Consider the following 21,026-nt stretch of genomic DNA (forward strand, 5'->3'; position numbering starts at 1 on the left):
TTCAAGGTTCGAACGGGACTGAAATGGGCTTTCAAATATTCATCAGAATTTATGACTAAATGCCAAATGTATTCAACTAATACATATGTTAAAATGCACACTATACGTCTTACTCAAGACTAATGAGATTTCAAATCCACCCTGATTCACTCCGGTTTACAGAAGGAAATTAAAAAATTGATTGGTTACTTCCTTCGCGGCATCTGGACACCTTGACTGGCTGGCTGCCGGTGGCTAGGCAACCGGGCAGAGAATCTTTGGAACAAGTAGCAGACTTCATCACAGCAGGAGCTATGAGGCAAGAAGCTCTGGGATCAATTAAAATGCCAGGCTTTTCCAGGCTGGTTTCCAGCGCATCTGTGCATGATTCCACATAAATTTAGGGAATTAGAGATCAGACAAAGGTAAACATTTCTGTGCTTTGCTTAGCATTGATTTAGAATGAGAGGATGAAATATATACCACAGTCGTCCAGCCTGGAGGGGGTTTACACCTTCCGCAGATTTTTTTCCCCTCCTCAATTGCTTTATTATTTTAGGTATGTTGTAATCGAAGTCTGCTGAAATCATCTGTGTGTTCTTTTGGGGAGGGGAAGAAAAAGAGAAACAAAAGACAAACCAGTTCTTAGTTTCATAGACTAAACAGTAGAACATGACTCATTCTTTAATTTTATAGTCACACCTCTAAAAGGAGAAATTATTAATGCTCTTCATTTTCCAGCAATTTGGTCCCCTGAGCATGGATTAGATAAAAGTCTCCATCATGTCCCCATAGAGAATGAAAGATGTTCTTTCCCGTAGATGTGTAGAAGTCTGATCTGTTGTGGAACCCTTTTTCCCTTTGTTTTTTTCTTTTCTTATTTTACCTATCTGTTCAAGTCCATAATACAGAAAGTCTTTTACTTCCTGGGTGTTGGGGAGGGGTTGATCTCCACAGAATACTTTACACCTGGGATGAGGTAGGGAGTTTGAAGTGAATCTTCGAGGAAGAAAGCAGCATTTTACAGTTTACAGAGGAGGGGAAACTACAGACATGTAGCTAGAGAATCATGAAAAGGTAAATATCATGTATTGAAAAGTATAGAGTTTTTAAATCCTACAGAAAGAAAAACAATCTTCTGAAAAACAATCTTCTGATATGGTAGTACAGAGTTCCCAACCTAAATAAGGAGAGAAAAAGCAGAAAGCCATCCATTTGAACTACGGAGTTAGTATGGAGTCAGAAGTGGGATTTTAAGTCAACTTCTGAATGAACTTGACAATATCTCTTAGCCTATAACTACACCAGGAATGTATGTGTGAAAGACCTCTGAAGTTCTTTTCAGCTTAATTCTATGAATTAAAATTCAAAATTTTAGAAAAACACTAGGAAGGGAAATAACACGTACTGTTCTTAGTGCTCAGCTCACTGCTGCACATGGATTCTAGTGTATAATTCTCTGAGAGAGAGATGCTGTCTCACTTCTACAAGTGAGGAGGAACATGTTCTGTGGCACGCTGAGGGTCACACAATGATGAATGATGAGGCTTCTGTCTTTCTGATTATCAAGCCTAGTTTATTGCTGCCTTCCTCCCACCTGAAGTTTGACTTAGGTCATAATTCATTTCATATATATTACAGACATAAGTGCAGTATAATATAAATCTACAGTGGCCATTTCCAAGAGAACACGAAAGCTTAAGAAAAATCTCACTTTAACAATCTATTGCTATTGGGTCAGCAAAGACCTTAAGAGAAGTGGTGACCTCTCTACAGAGCACAATATAGGAGAAGGTTGAGGATTGGAGTCTTAATCTAGTTTTAGGTATCGTCAGAGTAATTTGATCCAGATCTTGTTAAAGTCCATGGTGAAATATTTTAATAAAAGAGCAAGTGCGGGTTTAAAACCCAAGGAACTTGTAGAAGGGTATTTTAATTTTCTGTCATCTACAAGTGCATATAATTAGTAGTGCTTATATGCAGGTGGATATGTATGACTTGAGTTTTGTCCTTATATCCATTTTTAATGTTTCCCCTCCTACTTAATAGCAGTGATCAAGACCTGGGAGTAACCGACTGCAATTCAGGGGAAGCTGAAAAAATAGTCTAAGAAGACAACAATGGAAGAATGGTTCCAAAAAAACATAGCAATTACTTCTGTTACATTTTATGAGCTGACATAAATCTAATTTAGAAAATTATTCATTAATTTAGAAAAATTGTACTTCTTCCCTGAAGAAGTATTGTTTCATTTTTGTTTTGCTTTTTTGTTTGTTTGTTTTTAAGAGGAGTTCCTCAATAAAACAGTTTGGCCTGCTGCAACAGAAAATAATTCACTGCGAGACAGTTTGTACCCCTAATGCTCTGGAAAGGCTTGGCCCAGGGCTATCTGCCTAGCAAAACCTGAGGATATCTGCATTGCATGTGGGGCCATACTTCTCTTTCTTAAAGAATAAAATCACAAGCTCGAGCCTAATACCTTTATCACCCTATACTGTGGAATCTAAGTAATTCGATGACCTTCCTGTATTTGCCTTCATTTCATTTTCTCTGTCCCCTTTCATTTAAATTGCCAGTATCTTTGCTGGATAATTCCCTCTATGTTCTTGACCTCTGTTGAGACGGCTTATTAGGTTAATGGTTCACACCCACAGTATCCCTTTCTCAAAAGGTCAGTAAGTTACTCCTTTGGTGTTATCTTCTGATCATACTTTCTCATTTTTTGCTATATAGAAAGGCTGAGAATTTTCCAAATCTTTAAGTCCTTGTACCTTCTTCTTTTTTTTTTTTTAACAATACTATCTTCAATTTATTTCTCTTATTTTACTATAAACAGTGAAGAAAAATCAATACTTTGCTTAGGTAACTCCCTAGCTAAATATCCAATTTCATCACTCAGTCTCTACCTTCCACAAACATAGAACACAAACACAATTTGGCCAAGTTATTTGGCACTTAACAAGGATTGCCTTTTGTTCATTGTCCTATAACATGTTTCTTACTTCTGTCTGAGACTTCACTAGAATAGCCTTTACCATCCGTATTTTTCTGCCAATATTTCATACATGAGTTTTTATGTATTCTTCAAGACCATTGAAGCTTGAAGAATACATAGCTTAATTAAAACCAGTAGATTAATAACTACATCCTCACATGACAGAAAAACTCAATTGAATTCAAATAACCAGGAGGGAAGAGGAGTTCGGGTAAATTCCCACCTAATGGGTACATTGCATGGATACATGTCACACTTCCTGGGTAAAGGACAGAACTACAATCCATACTTTAATCTTACAAAAACAAACTATATAACCTAATTTTATGTACCCCCATATTAATCTGAAATTTAAAAAAAGAAGATGGAATCTTTCTCTATAGCTCTTCTCTTTTATTTCTAAGTGTTCAATAGAGTCACCTTTAAAAGTGCCCCAATATTGGCTTTTTCTAGCCTAAACCTCAAAGCTCATCAAATTGCTTCCCATTACCCAGTTCCAAAGCTGCTTCCATATTTTTATGTATTTGTTACAGCAGCACCCAACTTCTTGGTACCAATTTTTATTTTAGTTTAGGGGACTGTAACAATATTATAGACCGTGTGGCTCAAACAACATTAAATGATTTCTTATGTTCTGGGTGATAGTAACTCTTAGATCACAGTGCCACAATAGTCAGGCTCTGGTGCAGGTCCTCTTTGTGTTTAGGGAATGGCCTTCTTGATGAATCTTTAAATGAAAGAGAGTGGAGGAGAGAGAGAGAGAGAAAGCTAGAGATAAAAGGAAATGAAAAGGGGAGGGAGAAAGAAGAAGAAGAGGAAGAAGGAGGAGGATACTAACTCCATCATGAAAACTCCATCTTCAAGACCTAATTACCTCCCAAAGGCTTTATCTCCAAATGCCATCACATTGGAGATGCCTTCAACATATGAATTGGGTGGGGGGTGAGCATAAACATTTAGTTATGGCTTATGAATTTAATGATAGAAATGAGCTTATTGCAATAGCATCAGCTATAGAGTTTTCAATAATTATCCAGGAAAAGTTCATTGCAGTTATTTCTAATTTTACCAAAATGAGTATACAAGAATATGTAAGAAGAGACTTCTGCTTTTGGCAACATGAATAATATAGCTTACAAAGACTTCTTTTTTCCTCAAAAACACACAATAATAGAAGTTACCAATTGCAAAACAACAACTATCCCTCAAAAATTAATAAGTAACTCAGAAGAAATAGTGGAAATCCCAGATTCTAGAAAAAATAGGAGAGAAGTCATGATGCCTATAATATCCTGGGGGAAGACAAAATCCTACAACACTCTATAACCTATGCCAAGGGTTTATTTATTCTAGGAGTAAAAAAAAAAAAAAAAATCAGTGGCCTAAACCTAGAGTAGGAATCCCTGCATAAAGCTAGGACACTGTTAGAACAGCCTCTTTTATGTAAATTGGACCAAAAATAACCCATGGCAAAAAAAAGCAAGGACTTTGACTTAAATAGGTTCTTGGAGTGGGAAAAAGGCTATCATTAACAATCCAAGTTGTGGTCTTATATTACATACAGGTGTGGAGCAAAAATTTATCTATCTTCTATTCAGCTACTATTTGTCAACTATTTGTCTATTTGTCAACTCAGGCTACCATAACAAAACAAAATACACCTTAGACTGGTAGCTTAAGCAGCATAAATTTATTTTCTTACAGTTCTGAAGTCTATATGTCCAAGATCAAGGTTCCAGCCAATTGGGTCCCTGATGAAGGCTTTCTTTCTGGCTTGCACTCAATTGCCTTCTTATTGCATCCTCACATGATCTTGCCATAGTGCATGCATGTGGAGAGGAAGGGAGAGAGAAAGACAGACAGAATCAGAGAGAGAGCATGCTCTGCTATCTCTTCTTATAAGGACACTAATCCTATTAGATCAGGGCTTCATCCTTGTAAAAATCATTTAATGTGAATTACTTCCTTACAGATTGTGTCTTAGTTTATTTGGGCTGCTGTAACAAAATACCTAATATTGAGTAATTTATAAACAACTTAAATTTATTTCTCACTGTTCTGGAGTCTGGGAAATCTAAGATCAAGGTGACAGCAGATTTGGTGTCTGATGAAGGTCTGCTCCTCATAGATGAAAACTTCTAACTGCATCAATTCATAAATTTTCTCAGACTTCTTTCATAAGGACATTAATTCCATTCATTAGGTCTCTGCCTTTATGGCCTAATCACCTCCTAAATTCTCTTCCTCTTAAAATGGTTTCACTGGGGATAAAGTTTCAAGAGATGGATTTGGGGGGGAACATGAACATTCAGACCATAGCAGGTTTCATCTCCAAATACAGCCACATTAGGAGTTGGGTTCAATATATGAATTTTGAAGAAGACACAATCATTTAATTTAAAAGAAGTTATCTCAAGCAATTAATTAATGACAATGTTTTGAAAATAAAACCTCTAGGACACGTTCCAGAAGCCAATAATAATGTTATATATATATTATATATAGTTTTTCTAACACTCATGATTATGGGATTCCTGCAGGAATGTAGGGCAGAAACTGACTGAAGATGAGCTCATAATAACAAAAAATTAAAAATAACACAATAATTGATGTACTATGTAAGACATTGTGGATAGATGTCTAAACTATGTATATATAAAATTATTAAAGATAATTGTTTAAAAGAAAAGACCTTAGTGAAAGTGCAGGCTAGTGTGAAATAAAGATTAGACATAAAAATAGGTAGAACTTCTGGAAACTTAAATATTGATAGTGAGTTAAATTTGTGTGGATTCATTATGTATTTATATGAAAGTGAAGAGGATGGTAGTGAATTGGAAGATAGATATGAATTACTCAGAGCTGATAGTGGTGAAAATATTAATAAAGAGAATTAATGATAAATATGTAGAGAAAAAGAAGGGAGGTTAAGAGAAATGGGGAAAAAAGCGTGATGGTGCAATACATATCTAATACAAGTTCCTGAATGAATGAATTTTAAAAACTGAGGAGAATTTCTATCCAAGCAGTGTTTGAAATATGTCATAATTGCTGAGAGGCATAATACTTATATTGAACAATTCTATCAAACCAACTGAAGTAAATGAAAATAAATCTCAATGTAGACATATTATAATGAAACTGAAGCTTACCAAATTTAAAGAGAACATTTTAGAAGCAACCAAAGAGAAGAACCAGATTATCTAAAAGGAATAATTATTTATTTTTTTAGCCACAAGAACAGAAGTAGAAAGAGAAAGAAATGATGACCTCAATGAGACAAGGGATGGCAATAATCAAACTAAATTGTTGAGAGTGCTACTTTTTCAAGTTATTCAAATTAACTTGGTGCTTTGATGGGGACTGAAATCTGTAGATTGGTTTGGGTAGTATGGACATTTTAATAATCTTGATTCTTCCCAGCCTCCAGCATGGTAAGTTCTTCCATTTGCTAACTTCTATTTCTTTTCTCAGGTTTCATAGTTCTCTTTATAGAGATCCTTCATACCCTTTGTTAGATATATTCCCAGGTATTTCATTTTCTCTGGAGCTACTGTGAAGGATATTGTATCTTTGATTTGATTCTCATCTTACCGGTGAACCTATCCTTTTGAATTGAAGGTAAAAAAATTAAAGAGCATAAATACTAAGGGTTAAACATTTGCAAAGTCAAACTGAAAGAGCTTTGGTACATCTCTAAGAAAAAAACTAAACAAAGAAGAAAGGCTTAAGTGCAAGAATGATTGGTAAATTAACAAACTAGTTAAAATGTGGGTAAGAGGAGTGGCTCCTGTGGCTCAGTGAGTAGGGCGCCAGCCCCATATATGCCACGGGTGGCGGGTTCAAACCCAGCCCCGGCCAAATTGCAACAACAAAAAAAAATAGCCAGGCGTTGTGGCGGGCGCCTGCAGTCCCAGCTACTCGGGAGGCTGAGGCAAGAGAATCACCTAAGCCCAAGAGCTGGAGGTTGCTGTGAGCTGTGACAGCACAGCACTCTACCAAGGGTGACAAGGTGAGATTCTGTCTCAAAAAAAAAAAAAAATGTGGGTAAGAGAAGTTTTAAAAACAAACAGAAATGGTAATACTATACACAATTGTAAAGAAGCTAGGAAGGGGTGATCAGAATCAAACTAGTTTTTACATTATTACAAAAAGTAGTAAAAATATTGCTTAAAGTTTTATTCTCAAGTTAGTTGTGTACGTTAAAAGTTTAAAAGTAATCATAGGAGGGAAACGAGAGACATGACATCCCAAGATGCCTGAATAGGAGGTTCCAGTCTTCATCTCCTCGCAGAAGCATTGATTTTTCTTTTTTTTTTTTGACCACACATGGACAAGAATACCTTTGTGGGAATCCCAAAGGGGGAAATAGAATACATAATTTTAAAAACAATACAGGGAAGAAAAGGCGATATAGAAAATGTAATTAATCCAACGAAAATCAGGAAAGGTGAAAGGTAAAGAAAAATGAGTGGGCATTGGCTATGTGCTATCTGAGACCTACACTCACCCTTCCACCCTTTATGCTGTAAACTGAAACCTGCGAACCTCATTTTCCAGACTGGCCTGCCAGCTGGCTTTTGTCAAATTAGGAGGAGAAGAAAGAGCAAGGGAAAAAGAACAAGTGAAAAGACACATGTAAACAATTACATGAACTGAAAAGGCATTATTAAAATCTAATAAAAAAATAAGTGATTTTAAAATTTTTCATCAAAATTGACTCCAGAAGGAAATAGCAACTTCAAATAATTTCCTTAAATCGTGAAAGAAACTAAATCGGTAATGAAAATTCCACTCACAAAAATGTTACCAGGCCAAAGGTGCTCACAGAGGTGAGTTTCAGCAAGCTTTCAGATAATGTATAGTCACTGCCTCACACTATCACAAAGAATAGAAGAGGAACAAAACAAACTTCATTTGATAAGCTTGCATAAACTTGATACTAAATCTGAAGTGAGAGAAAAGAAAAAAAAACAATGACACCTATAAGATCATGCCAAAATTCTAATTAAATAGTAAGTAAATATCTAAAATACATCATCTTTAATGTTGAAGCTTTTGACATTCCTTTACATTTACTAACCCAAATAACAGCTATTTTGCTGTTTTTTGTAATGCTAATCTTATCTGTTGTGATAAGGGATGAAAAAGAAAATAATGTAGGAGGAAAAACAATTTAAAAAGGAGAATGAAATGAAAATGTATAGGTCAGTTGATGTTTTACATAAAAAAAAAAAAGAAACTTAGAATCTTCCCAAAAGAATGAGAATAATAACCAAGCCAGCCAGGCATAGATTAATGGAAAAAAAAATCAGTGACTTTCCCATAAACCAACAATAACCAGTTAGAGAAAGATAGATAAGATAGAGAACCTCAGAGTTATGTCACTTAGGAATTATTCGTATATAAAAGACTTTATTTAGCATAAACAATTATGAAATTTTATTGGAATTAAGAGACATTCCATGTTCATGAGTTAAATATCAATGGTAATTTTTCTAATTTTTTCAAAGATTTTTTATATGTACATTTTTCCTAAATTAATTTATGAATTAAATGTCAGTCCAATTAAACACCAATGATGTTTTTGAAAACTTGATCACTTTTTTATTTTATTTATTTATTTATTTTTTTGAAACAGAGCCTCAAGCTGTCGCCCTGGGTAGAGTGCTGTGGCTCACAGCTCACAGAAAACCTCCAACTCCTGGGCTCAAGTGATTCTCCTGCCTCCGCCTCTCAAGTAGCTGGGACTACAGGTGCCCGCCACAATGCCTGGCTATTTTTTGGTCGCAGCTGTCATTGTTGTTTGGTGGGCCCCAGGCTGGAGTCAAACCTGCCAGCTCTGGTGTATGTGGCTGGACCTTAGCAGCTGGAGTCACAGGCACCGAGCCAACTTGATCACATATTTATATGGAAAAATTAATGAATCTAGAAAAGCTAAGTCTAATTTAAGGCAGGAAGACAGGGAGAATCATTGTATCAGAATAACAGACGTCAAGATTACCTGTCAAGCTAGAATGATTAAAACATGAAAACTACGGCATTGGGCGTAGGATAGATACAGGCATGAACAGAATAAAATAGAGAATACAGAAATAAGATACATGCACACATTTAAACTCAATGATTTCCCTCTAAAATTTGATTAGAAACAAAGAAATCTGCTGTTGCCACTTCTATTCAACACTGTACTAGAGGCCCTAGGCAGTGCAACAATAAGAAAAACAAAATTAAAAGGAAGAAAGGGAAAGAAGGGAAAATGAAAGGTAGAGAGGGGAAGAAAGAAATTAAAGCCATCTCAATTGTAAAAAAATAAGTATTAATATAATTGTCTTTTATGGAAATGTCAATCAGATATGGGAAATATTAAGAATTTTTTTAGACTACAAGAACTTAAAAATTAATTCAGTATGGTTGGAGAATAAAATTAATATACACACATTGATCACATTTTTATATAGTGACAATGAACAATCTGACAATGAAATTAGACAACTCTTCCATTCACAATAACATCAAATTAATAAAATACTTGGGAATAAATTTTACAAAATAAGCAGTCCTTGCACCCTTCAAATTGTAATACATTGCTGAGAGGAATTAAAGAAGATCTAAATAAATAAAAAGACATTTCATATTAATGCACTGTAAAACTCAATATTACTAACAAAGAAATTTATCAAATTCAGCTATACAGTCAATAAAATCACAGCAAGATTTTTGAAGTAATTGAGTAAGTGATCCTAATATTTATATGGAAATGCAAATGGCCTTAAAAATGTGAATGTCACAGCGGTATCACTCTCAGTGGCCATACTTGAAACAAATTCAATGTCTATAAACCGGTGAATATATAAACAAAATGTGGTGTATCCATCCAATAGAGTAATACCTAGCCATAAAAGAGAATGAACAATGGATCCATGCCATGACATGGCTGGACCTCAAACACTTGGTAAATTACAGCAGGAAGACAGAAAAGACTATGTATTTTATAATTACACTTAGATGAAATATCCAGAGAAGACAAATTTACAGAGATGGAAAACAAACAGATAATGTTTGCTTGGAGCTGGTTAATGGAACGGGGGATTAAACCAGAATGTGCACATTTCTGGAAGTGATAGAAATGTTCTGTAAATGGATTACAATGATGGTTACTCAACTCTACAAATGTCTTATTTATTTATTTAGACAAAGTCTTGTTTTGTTGCCCTCAGTAGAGTACCGTGGCATTATATAGCTCATGGCAACCTCAAACTCATGGGCCCAAGCAATCCTCTTGCCTCAGCCTCCCAAGTAGCTGGGACTATGGGCACTCACCATAGTGCCCAGCTAGTTTTTCAGAAGCAGGGGCTCACTCTTGCTCAGGCTAGTCTTGAACTCCTGAGCTCAGGCAATCCACAATAAGAAATAGGCCTCCCAGACTGCTAGAATTATAGGTGTGAGCCACCATGCCCGGCTCTACAAATGTCTTAAAAATCATTGAATTGTATACTTAGAATGAAAGAATTTTACATTGTGTAAATTAATGAATCTCAATAGAGTTATGGAGAATTAAAAGAAAAAAAAACATTTAAGGAAAGGAGTAATGTAGGCATTTACTTATGTTCATGATCCCCACACTTTCTCCTTCTGAATATGCCACGTCTCTTTAAAAAAATGACGTATTTATTTTCTATGTATTTCTGGTCATTTTTTTTTTAAAGAAAGGCAACTTTTAAATTGATTGTGAGACCTTGTGTCTCAGAAGAAATCAAACATAGTGGTGACTTTCTATTATGGTAGCATTTGCCATATGGAATCTTCCTTCAGCACTGTTTGATTTTGATTCAAGACCACATACTTAATTTATTTCCAAGGTATGAATTAAAAGGCTATCATTAAGTATTATTTTCCCAATAGAAGCCAAATGCAATGCAGTTCTCATTTTTATTAAGGATTATGGCAACACTAGAATCATACTGGAGGTAGCATGTCAATTGCTTTAAACTGCACCTTGACAATTGCATTCAGTTATGAATTTTCCTCACAGACATGGGAAGAACAATAAACAATGAAATGATCTTTGTTCTTTGACATTCGTATTTCAATTAGAATTTTTCAAGCTACTGTGGAAAGGTTAATGCCACTATTTTACTTTCTCAAAGTTCCAAATTCTCATAATCCCTTCAGACCTGGACCATCTCCCAAGCCAAAAGTTCATTGTTATCATTACTCTAGCAACTGAATTATACCTTTAGATTTGCATTGTGCCACTCAAAATTTTATACAATTTTGGACACACTTTTGAAAATAAAGGCAGTTTGTGTCTTAGGCTGCACCCTGAACTGAATTAACTTACCATGAACACTGCCACCTCTAGCTGTATCAAACCCTAACACTAGTGCCCAGTTTGTGAAATCAAAGTAAAGGCATACAGTGGGAATGCCTTTCTGTGTCAGCTAATGAGGCATTATTTCCTAAAGTCAAAACCTTCTAGCAGACAGGCATTTTTAATCATTTTATTTTTATATTCCATGTTTCAAAGTTCAAATTATAATTGCTGCAGGACAGCTGGAGGAAGCAGATATTTTTTATTTAAAAAAATATTTCCTTGAATCACAAGTTAAAAAAAAAATCAGACGCTTAAGGATAGAGCAACTTAAAAACAACAACAGCAACAAAAACAAAAACAAAACTGGATTTGAAGTATGGTTCACTAAAGAAGACCAAATCTGGATTCAAATTCAATTCATCTGAGTTTCAGTGTTGTTTCTCATTAACTATGTGAACTTGGGCAAATTATTTTAAATCTCTAATCTTAGTTTCTTCCTGGGTAGCAGGGTATAAGAATATCTCTTGTCCTTGAGTTTTTAACTCAAATTTCACTTCTTGAATGAGGCCTTTCTTTACTATATAATATAAAAGCACCAAATCTCACACACACACCCCCAGTGAAGTTCATACATCACACTTTTTACTTCTTTATTCTCATTATCTGAACAGCTAACTTGCTTGCTTAGTAAAACCTGTCCTCTCTAAAAAAAAAACCTTTAGCATGTGAAATATACGGGTTGAGTGTCACTTATCCTAAATGCTTGTGGCAGAAGAGCTTCAGATGTCACTTTTGTTTGTGGATTTTATTTTTTTTATTAATATTAAATGATAACTGTATACATTAATGCGATCATGGGGCACCATACAGTGGTTTTATAAACAGTTTGACACATTTTCATCACACTGGTTAACATAGCCTTCCTGGCATTTTCTTAGTTGTTGTGTTAAGACAATTATATTCTACATTACTAAGTTTCACATGTACCCTTGTAAGATACACCGTAGGTGTAATGCCACTAATCACCCTCCCTCTGCACAACCTCCCCCCTCCCTCCCCTCCTTCTCCCCCTTCCCCCTATTCTTAGGTTGTAACTGGGTTATAGCTTTCATATGAAAGCCATAAATTAGTTTCATAGTAGGGCTGAGTACATTGGATACTTTTTCTTCCATTCTTGAGATACTTTACTAAGAAGAATATGTTCCAGCTCCATCCATGTGAACATGAAAGAGGTAAAGTCTCCATCTTTCTTTAAGGCTGCATAATATTCCATGGTATACATGTACCACAATTTATTAATCCATTCTTGGATCGATGGGCACTTGGGCTTTTTCCATGACTTAGCAATTATGAATTGGGCTGTAATAAACATTCTGGTACAAATATCTTGGTTATAATGTGATTTTTGGTCTTCGGTATATACCTAGTAGAGGAATTATAAGATTGAATGGCAGATCTATTTTTAGATCTCTAAGTGTTCTCCAAACATCTTTCCAAAAGGAATGTATTAATTTGCATTCCCACCAGCAGTGTAGAATTGTTCGCTTTTCTCCACATCCATGCCAACATCTCTGGTCTTGGGATTTTGTGATATGGGCTAATCTTACTGGAGTTAGATGATATCTCAAGGTAGTTTTGATTTGCATTTCTCTGATGATTAAAGATGATGAGCATTTTTTCATATGTCTTTAGGCTGTGCACCTGTCTTCTTCAGAGAAGTTTCTCTTCAAGTCCCTTGCCTAGCCTGCGATGGGATCATTTGTTCTTTTCTTGCTAATTCGTTTGAGTTCTCTGTGGATTCTGGTTATTAAACCTTTGTCAGAGACATAACCTGTGAATATCTTCTCCCATTCTGAGGTCTGTCTGCTTGCTTTACTTACTGTGTTCTTGGCTGTGCAGAAGTTTTTTAGTTTGATCAGGTCCCAGTAGTGTATTTTTGAAGCTGCTTTAATTGCCCTTTATAATCCCTCTCATAAAATACTCGCCCAGACCAATTTCTTCAAGGGTTTTCCCTGCACTCTCTTCTAGTATTTTTATAGTTTCATGTCTTAAGTTTAAATATTTAATCCAGTGAGAGTCTATCTTAGTTAATAGTGAAAGGTGTGGGTCCAGTTTCAGTCTTTTACAGGTTGCCAGCCAGTTCACCCAGCACCATTTGTTAAATAGGGAATCTTTTCCCCACTGAATGTTTTTAATTGGCTTGTCAAAGATCAAATAACGGTAAGTAGCCAGGTTCATCTCTTGGTTCTCTATTCCGTTCCAGACATCTACTTCTCTGTTTTTGTGCCAGTACCATGCTGTTTTGATCACTATCAATTTATAGTATAGTCTGAGGTCTGATAGCGTGATGCCTCCTGCTTTGTTTTTATTTCTGAGTAATGTCTTGGCTATTCGAGGTTTTTTCTTTCTTTTTTTTTTTTTTGTAGAGACAGAGTCTCACTGTACCACCCTTGGGTAGAGTGCCGTGGCGTCACATGGCTCACAGCAACCTCCAACCCTTGGGCTTACGCAATTCTCTTGCCTCAGTCTCCCAAGCAGCTGGAACTACAGGCACCCGCCACAACGCCTGGCTATTTTGTTGTTGTTGTTGCAGTTTGGCCGGGGCTGGGTTTGAACCCGCCACTCTCGGCATATGGGGCCTGCGCCCTACTCACTGAGCCACAGGCGCTGCCCTTGAGGTTTTTCTGATTCCATATGAATGAAGTATTTTTTCAAGATCTTTAAAGCATGACAGTGGAGCTTTAATAGGGATTGCATTAAAATTGTATATTGATTTGGGTAGTATGGACATTTTAACAATGTTAATTCTTCCCAGCTGTGAACATGGTATGTTTTTCCATTTGTTCACATTTTCAGCTATTTCTTTTCTTAGAGTTTCATGGTTCTCTTTATAGAGATCTTTCACATTCTTTGTGAAATTAAAAAAAAAAACAAAACAACTCATTTTAAGGGCCAGGGAAGGGTGGCTCACACCTGTAATCCTAGAACACTGATCATAGGAGGAATTAAAACCTTAGGCACATATAGATAAAGGAATCCTTAGGTGAAACAGTGGTGAGGATTGGATGAATCCCATGAAGAAACAAACCTAGCACAATAGGCGGTTTGGGGAGATAATTCTTGATAGATTTGTCTCAATTCATACTGTTTGCAAACACACTTGCAGTCCTTGCTCCCTGTTATATTAATATTTTCAAGGCTGCTTGTGCAACAAATGGTCTTGATAGATAGAGTCCTTGCTAGAGGAAAGGGCAGCTTTGATGACTGCCTGCTGTATTAAAGATCATGTCTCCATATGGGACAAAGGTAACAGCAAATCTGGGTGTGAAATCTGGTTCTGCTACTTGTTAGTAAGATATTTTACCCATTTTGAGTTCTATATTTCTGATTTTATCAAATAGTTTTAGGAAAATATACCTGAATAACTATTTGTACTTAGAAGAATAAACAGAGATGATGACATGTACCACATGCCTTAGTCTTGTTCTGTGCTGCAATTACAGAATACCGCAGACTGGACAATTTATAATAGAAATAAATGTATTGACCTACAGTTCTGGAGACTGTGACATCCAATACCAAGCTGCCCTTATCTGGCATGTGCCTTTCATGCTGTCTTTGCCGTATCGTTCTCTGGAGGTCAAGATAAAGAAAGAAAGAGAGATCACATTCAAAAGCTTTTTAGTAAGGCACTAAACCCACCACGAGGGTGAAGCCCCTCTGGCCTAATCGTCTCTTAATTTTGTTACAATGTCCACACGAGTTTTAGAGGGGATCATCATTCCAACTATAGCACCACAATAGGCACAAATTAGGTGCTCAATCCCCATCTATTCCTTTTCTTTGCTTCACCTTCTTCCCTGCCTCCCAACCTGCGTTCTGTAAGCTGCTGTTAGAAATCAAAATGCTCTCATTTCCTTAGAAGATCTCAAACCTACTTCAAACTGATAAAAAAAAAAACTTGATATTTATGGAATTAACTCAAATACAGTGAACCTAAAATTTCTGGACAAAACAAACTTAAACACAAAATAGAGATTATAGCAGCCTAAATAATTATAATCAATCTGTTCTAGTAGAAGGTCTTTCACCTGGCTATCTTCCCCTTCATCCATGAGTACTCACTGAGTCTCTGTACTGAGAGAGAATATGGGGGATGTTAGCATGAACTGAATTTATCTGCACATAGAAGAAAACCCAACAAACAGTGGTGTGAACAGGTAAAGAGTTCATTTCACTCACAGAAAGAAGTCCAAGGCCAATTAGTTTAAATGTAATGATGGCATCAAAGACCTTTCTAATTTCTTATCCTCAACCTACAAGTCTTCTATTTCAATTTATCTCTTAATAACATTAGATGATCTCACTGTCATCTCTGTGAATTATGCCCGCTGAATTTTGGATATACTGCCCCTTCAAAGTTTGTTCAAAATTCCCTAATAGTACTTTCTGATTAGAGATCTCCAATCTCACTAATATTTATCTTAGAGATATTTTACCCAATGGTGCCACATTTCCTTCCCAGAACCATGAAGGATGCCAGCAGCCTTATACATCAGAAGGTCCAGAGGACTTTTCACACCTTATTACGGGGCAAGAATAAGGAACCAACCTCTTTTCTATTCGTTCACCCTTTCAAGTAGAATGGTGATTAGATTCTTTCACAGCCTAATAAATCTATTATGTTGAAATTCAACACATTTTTTGCAACTTAACTCATCTGTTTATATCTGTTTTCTTTTGCAGAGAACACCAGAAACAATTCACCATATTTAAGAACAGCAGTTGTAAAAGAAGAAAAGACATGCACCTCGATCCGCTTGGCACAGAGACAACTCAGTGGAAGCCTGTCAGCCTGTAAGTCAAGGACACCAGAAGGCAGCAGACAAGAGGAACATGCATAGTGAGAATTAGGTGACTGCTTATACATACAAAAGATATTTTTTCCAGGAAACAAAATTTCTGCACTAAACAGCCAAGGGCAACTACAACAGCTTCACAAATAAGTCAAGAATATATATATATATCTTTCCATCTTTCTGTGTCACTGTCCGTAACCTAATTTTTCTGCCTCATAGTTATAAGGTGGTGTCTGATGCTCTTGGCCACCAGCTAGGAGGATTTTGCAAAGGGGCTTCCTTCCTAGAAATCCCAGCCAACTTCCAAATAGATCCCTTTGGCCAGAGAGATTACATGACACACACCCACTTCTCATTGCAAGGTAATTTGAGGAACAGAATATTTTAATAGCAAACTTGATTTTCTTCCAATGGGAAGGAGGAAAGATAAATATTGGGTAGATAACTAGCAGAATCTGCAAGTGATCAAGCAGGGGCGAGAAACTATGCTAGCTTGGATGAATTATATCTGCATTCATCTATTAGCTGTTGTTGCCTTGTAGATTATTTTCTACTGAATCCAATGAATGGACTGAAATCTCATTCAAGTTTTAAGGTTGAGACAAAAGGTCAACATTTCTTCCATTATACTCTGATAATTTCCCCCAAACCAGGGATGTCTCCATTCCTCCCTACCATATGCCATGCCATTATCTGCAAAGTGTTCAGTCGCAGCCTAATGAAATCCATACCCATCAAATGGTTAAAACCAGAGTCCCAGAAAATTCACCTGTAGGTGATTAGCTAAAGCAATCTGAAAAAGCAAGGTATTTCACTACCTGCCACATAACATTTCTCCAGCCCCAGCCCCTGTAAAAATAAAATATCTTTAATGGAAGCCAACTCATTACCCCATAAAATGACTACAACACATGTGCTTGAAAATGTAAGACAGATATTCTTAACTTGGCATGCCACAGTGAACCACAGAAATGTTCTCCAAGAAATGATTTCATTTGTTGGTTTTATATTTAAAGTCATATTTCTGGGAATCAATCCCAAAGACAGAATTTTGAAAGCAAACTGGCCCATGGGATAGAACACAGACTTTTGGGTGCTTGCCTGGATTTGTCTGAATAGCTTACCTGTCCTTGTGTACCTGACACACTGAACTAGGGGCTGGGCTCCCTTCATTCTAGCTGTAGACCTCCTCTTACCATCTTTCCTTCAGCTCTCCATACTGAGTATAGTTTATTACTTTAGCATGCCTGTGTGAAGTTATAAAACAGCCTATATTTGAATTGCTACTCTGGCACTTAATGATAGTGTGACTTTAGACAAATTATGTAGCCTTCCTTTGCCTCAGTTTACTAATCAGCATCACAGTAACATCTTCTTCATAAAGCTGTCATGAGGATTGAGTGAGTTAATATAATAAAGTTCTTAGAATGGTGTCCAGCACGGACTGTTATATAAGTGGCAGCTATTATTATTATCATCCAGCTGGATAACAGAACATGACCTAAATCAGCCAGCCAGCAATATAACTCCCTGAAGTAAGCCTTCTGAAACCAGAATAAAAGTATTCTGATGTGGGGAAGGGGACAGACACCCCAATATTCTACTAAGATAATAGACTCAGCAAGTTGAGTGATCATGGAAAGCTACCTGGGATTCGAATGCATTATTTTTCTGGATGCTTAGGGATTTGAAAATTTTGGAGAATTGAAGAACCTCAGGGTTTATCTCACACAGTTCCTTCACTTTAAAATGAAAATCTGATACATGAGTTAACATAAGTTTACATAAGTAAGCAGTAGAGAGCTAGTACTACATTAAATTTCTTGAACCCTGATGTAGTAACTTTATTTTTTATAACAAAGTAAGTTAACGTCTTCATTTCCTCTCAGCTAAAGGTGAAAGAATGAAGAGAAGAAGTGCCTGACATCGGCTATAAATCTCTGACATCTCTGCTAACAAAGAGGTCCATTCCAACTGAGGAATATTTACTTAACCCAGCATCTTAAAATTTGAGAAGTCTTTGAGCTTGGAGCATTACAGCTGTTTAATCAGCTGATTATCTATCTCCATTTCTTACAGTGAAATGTGAAACTTATTTTTTAACAGTGTATATGCAGCATGAAATCTTCAAGATACACCAGAAAATGTCCGAACTAGGTTTTCCCATTTGAATACCAAAATTACAATCTAATCTTGCTCCTGCTCCCATCTTCACTTCCAGAGTACAGCCACTGATTTCAGGATAATATGCAGCACCATTATATATATAGCATTTATACTTCCCAAAGTGCCTTCATCATTTCACTTAACTCTCCCAGCAAGTATCATCCATCTCATCATCCCCACTTGACCAGTGATAAAATACAAAATTAGAAGTGATTTGATGACTCTCTTCCAAGGTCACATGAGTGAAGAAGCTTGATTTAATAATAATAATAATAATAAAGAAATAAGACAAAAAGAACTTTTGAGTCATTCTCTCTTTCATGCATTGAATATCATCTTAGTAAGGTTAAAATACATTTTTCATGTGCATGGGGGATACAGTAGTTGAGAAAAAGTCACCTAAGGTCCTTGCTTTTATGAGGCTTATTTTATGTCAAGATAGTTAAGTTTTATTCTAACGTATAGTGAAACTATTTACTGCTATTGATGAGTTTGAATTTGGTCAAAAGGTAAAATATACCTAAGGGATAAAGTATAAAGAAATAAGAGTATTTTGAGGTATCTTAATATGAAATAAATTATATCAGTGCTTATATAAAGGTCAATGAAGTCATGATCAGAAAATAAGAATGGGGTAAATAACCAAAGACCCCACCTGGGGAAGGTCAGCTCTGCTGCTTCCCCTCCAGCCTCCCCGCCCCAGTCACTACACCTCCTAGCTTTAGTCTCACCAGGATCCTTTCATTTCTCAGCACGCGCCATTCAATTTCATTGTGTCTTGCTCTGTTCCTGTTCCCTATGCCTCTTTTACAGTGCTCCTTTTAAAAAATTATTTACTTATCATTTTATGATGTCAGACAATTAAGTGCTTTGAAGGGCGGACTAGATGGCATCAGCGCATCGCCTCCCAAGGGGAGGACTTTGAAGGTATTCCTACTGATGTGCAGCAATGAGATACACAGCATTTTTTTCTAGGATGAGTTTGCGATCTTAATTGTTGGACCTTTGTATGATGATAGTGATGATGGGCATTTCAGAAAAAGAGTTCCAGAATTGCTTTGAAGGTGGACTAGGTGCTGGTATCAGGATATACCTCCCCAAGGAGAGTACTTTGAAGATGACTGTAGTGATATTCAGCAATGAGTTATGTACCACTTTTTCTAAGATGAGTTAATGAACTTAATTGTCCGACCTTGTGTTTATCCTTCAAAGCTAGTTCAAAAGTCCTCAAGACTGATAAAATTACTGTTAGGAACCTTCACCCAGTAACAGGCCTTCTGAGAATGGATGTAAATGGCTGTAAGGAATAAAAGGGAAAAGTTAGTTTAGTTTTGTTTTGTTTTGAGACAGAGTCTCACCTGTTGCCCTCGGTAGAGTGCTGTGGTGTCACAGCTCACAACAACCTCAAACTCTAGGGCTTAGGCGATTCTCTTACCTCAGCCTCCTGAGTAGTGGGGACTACAGGTGCCCGCCACAATGCCCAGCTATTTTTTTGTTGTTGTTGCAGTTTGGCCAGGGCCAGATTCAAACCTACCACCCTTGGTATATGGGGCCTGCGCCCTACCCACTGAGCCACAGGTACTGCCCCAGGAAAAGTTAGTTTTTGACAATAACTTCCAAAGTTTCTAATTTCAGGGAAATCAAAGAACTCTACAAGAGAGTGCTATGCTGTTTCAAACCCATTCAAAAAATTTTATTAAGTACAAAATATTCAATTTTTCTACGTAAAAATATATCATTAGATAGGATAAGAACAATACTCCAGTGAAACTTTAATTATGTCAGTAAAACAGGCAATAATGATATATATAACTTAATGAAAATAAATATAAAAGTTAAAATTGTGGTGAATGTAAAAACTGTAAAAGATAACAATACTGTGTTTTGTTAAAGCAGACATTTTCATTGAATCCCCACCACATACACCATCTTCTCTTAATAAACAGCAACAATATATGATTTGAGGAAAGGACTTCAACTCAAGGGGTGATGACTTACATTTATGAATTAATCTTATTCTCTTTTTCGATGATTGGTTCAGGCATAATTATGTGACTCATTTTCAGACAATGAAATGTAAAACAAGTTTACTACAGGCATCTGAGAAAGTTCTTATGTTTTTTTTTTTTTATTATTTCTAAGTAGCAACCATGAAAAATGAACAGTTTTGTGGTATTAACAAGCAGCCTTAGGCTGAGATTCCCCCTGCAACCATTTAATAACCATTAAGGGAACCCACCTTAAGGGGAAGATGATGGTGTAGAAACTGGGGTGAAAATAAAGAAAGAAAGAACTTGCGCATGTACCAAGAAGTACTAAGTCAATCACCAGAAACTCACCTCCCCTTCCGACATGCTCTCCTGTGATCTAATGTTTCTTATTGTTTAAGCCAACTTAAAGCACATTTACTTGTACCTGAAAACAAATGGCACACCTGGCGGGGTGGTCAGGTCAGACCTCTGTGAAAAGGTAGCATTTGAGCTCAACCTAAATGATAAGAAGCAGGCAACTGGCCAAAGATCTGGACAATTTGGAAACAGTAGGGATGAAGAACCTAAGGAGGAAAGAAAGAACAGTGGGATTTTTGAGGAAAAGAAGGAAAGACAGCATGGCTGGAAAAGAACAAACAAAGGGGAGGATGGGGCAACAACAGATTGAAAAATAGACAGCAGCCAGAGTAAGGGTTTTAGCTAAGGTTTACAGAGAATCA

The sequence above is a fragment of the Nycticebus coucang genome, chromosome 14 (genome assembly GCF_027406575.1).
Source record: "Nycticebus coucang isolate mNycCou1 chromosome 14, mNycCou1.pri, whole genome shotgun sequence".
NCBI classification, from domain to species: Eukaryota; Metazoa; Chordata; class Mammalia; order Primates; family Lorisidae; genus Nycticebus; species Nycticebus coucang.